Raw genomic sequence first — 10,377 nt, forward strand, 5'->3', positions numbered from 1 at the left:
TAATGTCTCGGGGACAGAAAAACTGGCCAGCTGGTCGACAGTTCTGGAGCTGCCGTTGGGAGCATGTATGGAAATTGGTTGAAGTACGATGAAACCACGAGTGGACGATAAGGTAGCTGAACATGCACGACTCATCACAGAGTATGGATACCTAAGAATTACCCACTCTGTAAAGCAAGACAGGCAACAATCTGTTACAACGCTGGTGAAGGCACAGAAGTTTCGGAGCACGCTGCTTAGAGTACATTGTTGAACATGGGGCTCCGCAGCAGACACCCACTGCATGTTCCGATGTTCGTCCAAGACATCGTCATTTGTGATTGCAGTGGGGATGAGACTGTCGCGTCGCCCGGTGGGGCCGAGCGGTTCTAGGCGCTTCAGTCTGGAACCGCGCGACCGCTACGGTCGCAGGTTCGAATCCTGCCTCGGGGATGGATGTGTGTGAGTCCTTAGGTTAGTTAGGTTTAAGTAGTTCTAAGTTCTAGGGAACTGATGACCTCAGATGTTAAGTCCCATAGTGCTCAGAGCCATTTGAACCATTTGAGACTGTTACGATTGGACCGTGGATCAGTGGAATGTGTCGTGGCTGAATCACATATCGCGTTATACCAGGTCGATTTTCGAGTCTGGGTACACTATTATCCAGGAAAATGACTGCTTGAAACATGCATTGCACAACGGACGCACGTGAGTGAATGCACTATCATGCTGTAAGGCAAAACTCGCCTGGGGTTCTATGGGGACTATGGTAGTAATCAAAGGCACCGTGACAGCTGTGGACTATACGGACATTACTGTATTCAGCGCAAATTTTCAGCATACCGCTGCAGCTTAAGAACGCACCAGGTACATTTCGGAGAACTCCATGGGACGAAGTGTTTGGTATATCTGTATGAGATAATTTGCTATGGTTGATCATTAAAAGAACATAATGAGAAGCTGAAGAAAACTTGGATAGGTTAAGGACAGATACATTAAAGTTACAACCAGATTAGCGGGAATTCCTGAAAAAGAAGGTAATGTTCTTAGGACACAAAATAACGGATGTAGGTGCAGAGCTAGATGAGCTGAATATGCTGAAGGAAAAGAATTTCCCAGTTCCGGGACCCACAAAGGAGTTAAAAGCATATTTATGGTGAGCCAGATATTGCCGGCAGTTTCTTCTAAAGTTCAGTAAGACTGCAAGACCACTACATATTATGTCGAAATCAGCAACGAGCTGCATTTAAGGAACTAAAAGAGAGAGATTAGTAAATCCTCCCATATTCAGCTACCCAGATTTCGAGAATGATTTATAGTAACTATGGATGTCAGCAGAGCCATGCTGGAAGCTGCTCTGTCACAAGAAAGGATAGGTGCTGATTTGCCAGTTGCCCATGCTTCACGATAATTGAATAAGGGTAAAAGGAAGTATTCTGCGACGGAGTTAGAGTATTTAGCGATCGTATTGGCTGCGAAACAGTTTAGACTACGTGTCTATGGGAGACATTGTACCATAGTAACAGATCACAAGCCAGTGACGTGGATTTTCAGTGTTGAAGATCCACCATCAAGGTTACTTAAATGGAGGGTGAAACTTGACCAATGTTCTTACGACATTGCACTTAATGCAAATGGAGATGCAACAAGCAGAATGCAGTCTGGTGATGTAGAAGATATAAATAAAAGTAAGGGACACTTAAGAGTGGTTAGGGAAAGTGAAGAACAGAAACCCGAAATCATGAAGTAAATGCATGATAATCCGTTAGGTGGATACCATGGAATGGACAGAACCTGATACCAAATAAAGCAGTATAAGCAGTGGAAAGGCATGAGGAAGACACGTAGAGGAATACATGAGGAAGTGTGATAAGTGTCAAAGGAATAAGTTCACTCAGAGCAAGAAAAAGATGCATCTAGTAACTACAGACACAGTGACCGCAGTATTCGAAAAATGTAATATACACATAGCAGGTCCATTAGACGCAACAACAACTAGAAATCGCTACATCTTGACACTCCAAGATGACCTCAGTAAATTCACAGTAACAGTACAAATCGAGAAACAGGACGCCGAGACATTGGCGAAGAAATTTGAAGCTGTCAGTGTGTTGAGGTACGGAATTCCGTCCGTACTGCCGACCAATCAGGGCTCGAAGTTTTTGAGAGGAGTTTTCAAGAGGGTATGTAAACTATTAAGGATACGGAAGAACCAGGCCACTTCATTTCACCCACAGACAAACGGGTCACTAGAAAGAACACACAGGACACTAGTGGAATATCTACGACACGATATAATAGTGGACTATAGTAAATGATGTCTATGGGTACCATTATAGTATTTTTGTATTTATTAAAACAGCGCATAGCAGCATGGGGTGCACACTGTTTGACTTAATGTTTGGAAGAAAAGTGAGCGTATCAGGTATCCTACAGTGAGGGGGATAACTGTTGGTGTAATTACAGTGACTGTGTGTATGAATTGCAACCTAGAATTCTAGAAGCAGATCGAGTAGCACGATAAAATATAAAAGAACCGAAGGAAATCAGTAAGGCTCACTATGACCAGACAACGAATCCATAAATATTTAGAATATGCGATAATGTTCTTTTATATGATGAGTCCGTAAGAGGTGGTTGTAAGAAGCTAAATGCACAATTCCGAGGACCACATGAAGTAACTACAGTACACCTGTCCAATGTGATAGTTAAAATCCCTAGAAATAAGCAGATGAAAGTACATGCAAATAGGATGAAGCCTTATTATTAACGACAAGAAAAGTCGCGAGGAGACAGCAGAATGGGGAAATATTTGTACTGGAGCCACGGTCCAAACTGAACTGATCTCATGGCCACTTGTCCCACTAACCGAATGCCTGAGCACTGAATCACGTGGAGACGCAGTGGAGACCCAGAAGACAGAAGACTCACCTGGGATTTACTGTCATCATCGTGGAAAGGTGGAGATTACGAAAACCGCATTGATTATTGTGAAATATATGAATCAGAGAATGCATGATGAGAAATTCTACAGAGCTGTCCGAGGCCGTCCAGTTATGTAACCTTCTAGGTAATAAGGCTGATAGTAATATAACGAGGAAGGGAGTTTTCAATTTCGTAAGCGAAATCAGTAAAATACTATTCGGAACTCTAAATAAAGCAGATGCGATCTTAGCATTTTCTAAGACTATCAAACGAACAAGTTTCTGTAATATGGGCAACGTTCTCTGTGCTGAATCATACAGTCGATTATATAATGACTAATGAGTAAATATTACAAAACCATATGAATAATTTAAAACAATTCATTACGCATGCACTAAGGTCGACGGGTGCACGACTATAGAAAATATCCGCGTTCATCACCATCAATGAAAAGATGGTACAATTAGCCTCACTGATTGCGAGCAGTTAGTAAGTCCCATTGCGAATGCACGAAAGAGGATCCTAGCACCCCATGTCTTGAATTCAAAACCATCTTAGAAATGTACGATTCCCGGAATCTTTTCAGAAGCCTGTGAGTACATGCTTTTAAAAATAATCAGATGTCTTCGTGACGGATAATGAACTAAAGTATTTTATTAGCATTCCGTAAGTAGAAAACAGAGATTCAATTTATATAAAATGCTGCCACTCCCAAACAAAACAAGAGATGATACTTAGAAAAAGTATTTATTATTGGACAATTCTACAAGAAATGTTTGATAACCTCCCACTCGATCAATTAGAATGGAAAGAAATTGCTAAGGGAACAAAGATATGTAAACAAATCTTTGTAATGTCATCCACATCCGATAAGATTGAGTGTGAAGTCCCAGTATTACAAGGTATGGATGTTCATCAGAATTTTGCCTGAAAGTTAATTACCTTAGAGAAATATTTGTGGACACATCTTAGTGATAATGAATTGCTATGCATAACTGGAAAGGAAGAAAGTATGACCATGTTGTGTAAGGAACAGGCCTCCAAGGAGACTCCCGGGATTGTTAACAAACTACAAAGGTTATGGATCGCAGGAGTACATAAAGTCGAGTAGATTTAATAGAGTTTAATATTACTAAAACGGACATTTTTCCTAATAATACAATTGAAATCGACTGTTGTGAAAAATTGGAGGAAGAGCTAAACATGTCAGTGGTACCATTACAATTACCATTAAGATCTACCTATGGGAAATTAGAAGAAGGAGAGAGGTGGACCATGAGACAAGAGTATAGCTACGTACGTAGGCATAATCATAACTATAACAATAGTTATAAGTTTCTGTTGTTCGCATTGCCTGTGTTATATATAAATTAGTTTCAGACTGTTTTAGTGGTGGATATTATTGCCAGTCAGTATGTTTAAGGGTACTGTAGTTAATACACAGCAGTCTACTAGTTTGGGAAGAGCAGATGACATTGTCAGTAATGAAAGATATCTTTACGAAGAAAAAGATACATTATATTTAAAGAAAGAAGGTAGAAAATAGATACGTATGAAATGTAACTAGTTTATAAGGCAAGAGGAAGGGAAACAGCGATTGAAACTGTATTTGTTAGACTAAGATTAGAGTGAATCAGTCTCCAAATAAATAAATGTCAACTTTTATTCCGAGGATTGTTAAATACCTGTCGACATTTTTATAAATGGGAGAATGATCTAGGGCTGTAAAAGAGATTTGTGTTACTATTCATTTGCATTATTCTATTTATTCTTTGACGAAATATCCTCTTGGACCTACTTTGTGTGTTGCACTATGTGGTGGCATACGTAATGTACTGTGTAGATTTTGAAATAAACGCACTTCACATACTCATACTCGAATTCCAGCATACTTGTTCCCTTGTTCTCTACTACATTTCTGGCTAATCGCTGAGTTAAATTTATCTTCTTGGGAAGAAATCAGATTCACTTAAGTATAAGTAAAGGCCACGAGAGGCATCGACTACGCCACATCAATCGAGGCACGAGGTAAATGCACTTATAAAAATAATTCAGTCAGGGAAGGCCTCTGCACCGAAAATAGCTATCGTGCAAGGGGAGAGATGAGTTTCGGGGGGAGGAAAGTTATCGAAGTAACCATCTTGATTTTCAGCTGAAGCGATTCCGCGAGAAAAATCGCGGCCACAATCCCTCTAGCGGTAAGGCAGGCATTGCCATTGTTCTTTAAATTTTAAAGGGAGTGAGATGGCGCCAAGGTAGCAGCTTTTTACCAGGCTGGGACGTATTTCCACCCAGTCGGAAACGATAAAAGCAGCTCAGTGACAGAGCTTATTTCCAGGCAGAAATACTCGAGTTTCTGATTTTCTGAGCTACGGAATTCAGATTCAGATGAAACAGAGAGATGCAGCTGTCTCTGGCCGTAACACAAAAGGCTAGCTCGCTGCAATTTCTCTCTTACTACGTCAGTAATCCTCACATTTGGGTAGACTCGGTTGTGTTGTGTTAGGGAATCCAGCAACTCCCCATTTGCCAAGTCATTACATGTTGTTTTCTGTGATGCCTTAAGGGGCTCCGGAACGCCCTATACTTGCAATGTTAAAATAACGCTTATAAATTACATCTTTCCTCACAAAGTATTTGAGGTAGGAAGTTGAACTTTTTACAGATTATTTATTGGAATATGGGCTACAATTTAACACAGGGATTTTACAAAATTTTAGTTCAGTTATTAAAGATGATTTTTTTCAATTGTAATGAAAATTCACAACATTTTTTTGGAATTTTTTATTTATATATTCAAAAATATACAGTTTTTTGGAAAAAGGCTGTGTTAAATTATGCAGAAGGTACTGTGTAACATTTACTGAAAGTTTGAAACAAATATGTTTGGAAGATCCTTAGAAAACATGTAATTAGTATGAGAAAATAAAAGTTTTGGGAATCGAGCGACAAAGATTGGATTAACTTTTTAGTGCATTCCAGGTCCATAGGATGGATTATCTTCATCCTCTGCAAACTCCTCCTCCAGCTTCCTCTTGTTCCTCCTCCTGTTTACTCTTGCTTGTATTTCTAGACTCTTTACAGCCCTGTCTGCAGCCCGAAGGCGTTCCTTGTCTAAAGCAAGCATCGCTCGTACCATGTTAGAAGACTTAGAGCCTATCTTCATTCCCATATTTCTAAATACCTTGCACCTTACAATGTTGCCATAATTGAAAGTCGCAACAGCATCATACACACCAAAGTGAAGTGTTTCTATTCCAACAAATACAGACTTGGGGATTCTTGACCATATAACACTATTTACACTTTCATTGGGGTTTTGAGTTTTTCCGTGAATACACTTTTTCAACAGTTCAGGTGCTGCTAAGTCTCTGAAAACAGGTTTTATCACCTCTATTGCATGAGGCAGACTATGCTTATGAGTGTACACTTCACCAGTTAGCAATCCTTTGTTATATTTACACCAACTGTCTTCTTCTTTGGGACACAAGCTATGTTGGGGATTTTCATCGGTTGAAGAAGTATGAAAAACAAGAGCCCAAACAGCCTTCTTCATTTCGTCGACACTTTGTGTATTTTGCCTAATAGCCATTCCATAATAGTTCTGTATTTAGTCAATTACACTGTCAGTTAACCTTCCCTTCCCATCCAACCCTTTACCATCACTGAGTTTTTGTTTTTTGTACGAAGCTTTCAGTCGCCGAAGTCTTGTTCCCATTCGCTTCTGTACGTGTCCAATACACTCAAATTTCTGCACTACAACACGGACGTTAATAATAACACCATTTGACAGCAGTTTAACAGCACCACAGTGGGTCACGCCCATGTAGAACACATTTCAAAAAAAATTTAAAAATAGTTGTAGTCTTCGGAATTGAATAAATTATATATCTATTAAAAGGTAATAGTTTCCAGATTCAGAAAACGCAAAAAAGTAAAAATTGAACTATTCATGATTTTGAGCCTTTCCGGAAGACCCAACGAAATCACAACCAATCTATTATTTGCTGTAGTAATAAATTATGGTATTTCGCCTGCATATTCCACACTTACGTTAGGCATGACGCTGCTTGTAGCCGGCATGAAATATCCTCATATTATTTAATTCACTCACAACGAATTTATCAGTATTATTCAAACCTCAACAGGCCACTAACAGCGATTCGACGACTGTCACCAATGCTTGCAAGCAGAAGCCATACCACACTAAAATATGTGGTGAAATTAATCCTCTCGATACCATTCCTCCACACAGGTAGTCATTGGATGTATTAAGATTTCTCATTATTTGTTTGTCTTTATACTACAGTTTGCGCTTACCCGCTGCTTCCATGACTGACATGTTTAGAAGTACCTATATCACACAGGCACTTATTGTTGTTATCATTGTGGTCTTCAGTCTGAGAACTGGTTTGATGCAGCTCTTCACGCTAGTCTATCTTGTTCAAGTATCTTCATCTCTGAACAACTACTGCAACCCACATCCATTTCAGCCTGCAGCCTTTGAAGATCATACATGGGCTGTGTACGCATACAATTGTTACTGCAACGCTTCCAGTACCTAGGAAAATATATGGAATTCCATTTTAATGTATTTTATCAGTTGACGGCGACGTGGAATTACATGTTAAGAGGATACGGCTGCAAAGGAAGCAGCCACGTTATTTTATTAAAAAGTATTATTTTTCTTCTTGTATATGTTTTGTAAATAGGTGCTTAAGCATATATTTTAAAATTAATTTAGTTTAAAATCTGGTTTCGAAATATCTGTCTTTCCACTATATACTGAACCTGAAACCTATGAGTAAACCTAAATCTCTTTCTTGTTTTCAATACAGTCCAGAGACAGGTAGTGCTATTTTCATTGTTTTCTACAAGAAGTGGCTAGCAACCACAGTTTAGTGAATAAACAGCCGCCTTTAGTGAATTAGCAGTCTAGTTAAAGGTTGATTAACTCTCTTCAGTAAATTGATTTCTTAGGATGGATAGGATGTGTGACTGCTGTGTACGGACGCAGGAGGAGCTGGCCACTGTTCGCGAACAGCTGAGCGTGTTGATGGCCGCGGTCAGCCGTCTTCAGGCTGCTGCCTCGGAGTGTAGCGGCAGTGGGGAGTCTGGTGCGTCGCAAGGTACACCCCAGGTGTTACATGCTTCACCCACTGTCCCTGCTGTCGAGACATCTTCGCGGGTACCGGGCGCGGTTGGGCCACCCTCTCCCCAAGGGGAGTGGCGGGTTGAGCGGCGTTCGCGGCGCCCGAGGCGGAGGGTCAATGTGGAGGCTGGCCGTGTGGCATCGCCCGCTCTGCCTGTGAGTGGACATGTGGCTGCTCCTTCAGCAAAGTCCGAGCAGGCACACGGGGGTGGGGTTTATTAGTTATTGGGAGCTCCAACGTTAGGCGGGTGATGGAGCCCCTTAGGGAAATAGCGGGAAGGTCGGGGAAGAAGGCCAGTGTTCACTCTGTCTGCTTGCCGGGGGGTCTCATCCGAGATGTGGAGGAGGCCCTACCGGCGGCGATAGAGAGCACTGGGTGCACCCGACTGCAAATTGTTGCTCATGTCGGCACCAATGACTCCTGCCGTCTGGGTTCAGAGGTCATCCTCAGTTCGTACAGGCGATTGGCGGAATTGGTGAAGGCGGAAAGCCTCGCTCGCGGGGTGAAATCAGAGCTAACTATTTGCAGTATCGTTCCCAGAACCGATCGCGGTCCTCTGGTTTGGAGCCGAGTGGAAGGCTTAAACCAGAGGCTCAGACGATTCTGCGGAGATCTGGGGTGCAAATTTCTCGACCTCCGCTATCGGGTGGAGAAATGTAGGGTCCCCCTGAATAGGTCAGGCGTGCACTACACGCCGGAAGCGGCTACAAGGGTAGCGGAGTACGTGTGGAGTGCACATGGGGGTTTTTTAGGTTAGAGAATCCCCTCCCTAGGCCCGACAAGACGCCTCCTGAGATGCGGCAAGGTAGGAGTAGGCAAAATGCAACAGGGAATAACAATATTAATGTGCTAATAGTAAACTGCAGGAGCGTCTACAGAAAGGTCCTAGAACTGCTCTCATTAATAAACGGTCACAACGCCCATATAGTACTAGGGACAGAAAGTTGGCTGAAACCAGACGTAAACAGTAATGAAATCCTAAACTCAGATTGGAATGTATACCGCAGAGACAGGCTGGACAGTGAAGGAGGAAGCGTGTTTATAGCGATAAGAAGTGCAATAGTATCGAAGGAAATTGACGGAGATCCGAAATGTGAAATGATTTGGGTGAAGGTCACGGTTAAAGCAGGCTCAGACATGGTAATTGGATGTCTCTATAGGCCCCCTGGCTCAGCAGCTGTTGTGGCTGAGCACCTGAAGGATAATTTGGAAAATATTTCGAGTAGATTTCCCCACCATGTTATAGTTCTGGGTGGAGATTTTAATTTGCCGGATATAGACTGGGAGACTCAGACGTTCATAACAGGTGGCAGGGACAAAGAATCGAGTGAAATTTTTTTAAGTGCTTTATCTGAAAACAACCTTGAGCAGTTAAACAGAGAACCGACCCGTGGCGATAACATATTAGACCTTCTGGTGACAAACAGACCCGAACTATTTGAAAAAGTTAATGCAGAACAGGGAATCAGCGATCATAAAGCGGTTACGGCATCGATGATTTCAGCCGTAAATAGGAATATTAAAAAGGGTAGGAAGATTTTTCTGTTTAGAAAAAGTGACAAAAAGCAGATTTCAGAGTCCCTGACGGCTCAACACAAAAGTTTTGTCTCAAGTACAGATAGTGTTGAGGATCAGTGGACAAAGTTCAAAACCGTCGTACATAATGCGTTAGATGAGTATGTGCCAAGCAAGATCGTAAGAGATGGAAAAGAGCCACCGTGGTACAACAACCGAGTTAGAAAACTGCTGCGGAAGCAAAGGGAACTTCACAGCAATCATAGACATAGCCAAAGCCTTGCAGACAAACAAAAATTACGCGAAGCGAAATGTAGTGTGAGGAGGGCTATGCGAGAGGCGTTCAATGAATTTGAAAGTAAAGTTCTATGTACTGACTTGGCAGAAAATCCTAAGAAATTTTGGTCTTATGTCAAAGCGGTAGGTGGATCAAAACAAAATGTCCAGACACTCTGTGACCGAGACGGTACTGAAACAGAGGATGACGGACTAAAGGCCGAAATACTAAATGTCTTTTTCCAAAGTTGTTTCACAGAGGAAGATTGCACTGTAGTTCCTTCTCTAGATTGTCGCACAGATGACAAAATGGTAGATATCGAAATAGACGACAGAGGGATAGAGAAACAATTAAAATCGCTCAAAAGAGGAAAGGCCTCTGGACCTGATGGGATACCAGTTCAATTTTACACAGAGTACGCGAAGGAACTTGCCCCCCTTCTTGCAGCGGTGTACTGTAGGTCTCTAGAAGAGCGTAGCGTTCCAAAGGATTGGAAAAGGGCACAGGTCATCCCCGTTTTCAAGAAGG

Source organism: Schistocerca cancellata, chromosome 4 (genome assembly GCF_023864275.1).
Source record: "Schistocerca cancellata isolate TAMUIC-IGC-003103 chromosome 4, iqSchCanc2.1, whole genome shotgun sequence".
In the NCBI taxonomy this organism is placed as follows: Eukaryota; Metazoa; Arthropoda; class Insecta; order Orthoptera; family Acrididae; genus Schistocerca; species Schistocerca cancellata.